The sequence below is a fragment of the Elephantulus edwardii genome, unplaced genomic scaffold (genome assembly GCF_000299155.1).
Source record: "Elephantulus edwardii isolate Elephantulus edwardi_28Jun2011 unplaced genomic scaffold, EleEdw1.0 scaffold00244, whole genome shotgun sequence".
NCBI classification, from domain to species: Eukaryota; Metazoa; Chordata; class Mammalia; order Macroscelidea; family Macroscelididae; genus Elephantulus; species Elephantulus edwardii.
Window position 1 is genome coordinate 976,216 of NW_006399994.1, and position 1,059 is coordinate 977,274.

A 1,059-nucleotide genomic window follows, 5' to 3' on the forward strand; every position below is an offset into this window, starting at 1 on the left:
TGGAGAGGGTTAAACCAGGCTGCTCCTTGGAGGCAAGGATTCTGGGGCTTCGTCTGACATACTTTGGACATGTTGTAAGGAGGGACAGGTCCTTAGAGAGGGACATCATGCTTGGGAGGGTGGAGGGATGGCACAAGAGGGGAAGACCCTCTATGAGATGGATTGATTGACTGGGGTAAGCAGGATGGGTGTGTCAGAGACAGTGTGATTGGCACAGGACAAAGTAAGATTTAGGGCTGTTGTACACAGGGTCGCTATGAGTTGCAAGCGACTCGACGGCACATAACAACAACATCTTTCGTTTTACAGCATCCAGTTAAAACATCTCTTCCAAAACTGCTTACATTAGCCCAGACCCGTAGAGAAAGTGGAGGGACCTGGCGGATTTGGTGTGAGGTGTCAGCCCCAAACAAGAGCACCATGTCGAAAGTTTCCGGTATCTAAGATCACACTGACGTCAGAACTGAGGCTGCCCAACAAAGTACTGAGTGTTCCTGAAAGTACATCTTTCACAGCAGTCTTAAAGTTTGCAGCAGAAGAATTTAAAGTTCCTATAGCAACAAGTGCTATTATTAATTACCAATGATGTAACAAAAATAAATCCTGCACAGACTGCTAGAAATATTTTTCTAAAGCATGGTTCAGAACTGTGAATTATTCTTAGAGATAGAGTTGGAAGTTGTTAATAACTGCTACATCGAACATAGCCTTCGAAGTGAATTTGTTCTATTTTGTTTTTGTAAATGAAATCGGTCTCTAGAAAATGCTATGAGAGTTGGCTTTCCTGTTAGTGCACCCTCAAAGAGAAGAGACCTTACAAGAATGAGACTCCCATCACCGCAGAAGGTCATGTAATCTCACAACGTGAGCAAGTAGTTTATTTGAGGGAGATGGATTATCAAACTGTGTTCTTGTAACTAGAGAATATGGATAATTATGAAAACATTGAGAAAATTAAAATTTTCATTTATTTTTTTTTAAAGAAACTACTTACATTAGCCTCTTTTCTCCCACCCATAGCAGAGATATTTGTCAAATATTTAAAATGCAGTTAGATCC

At 41.0% G+C, this 1,059-nt stretch overlaps 1 pseudogene; it reads left to right on the forward strand.

Annotated features, from left to right (window-relative positions):
- Positions 1-686, forward strand: part of LOC102843357 — a 16,931-nt pseudogene extending 16,245 nt beyond the window's left edge.
- Positions 687-1,059: the final 373 nt, after the last annotated feature.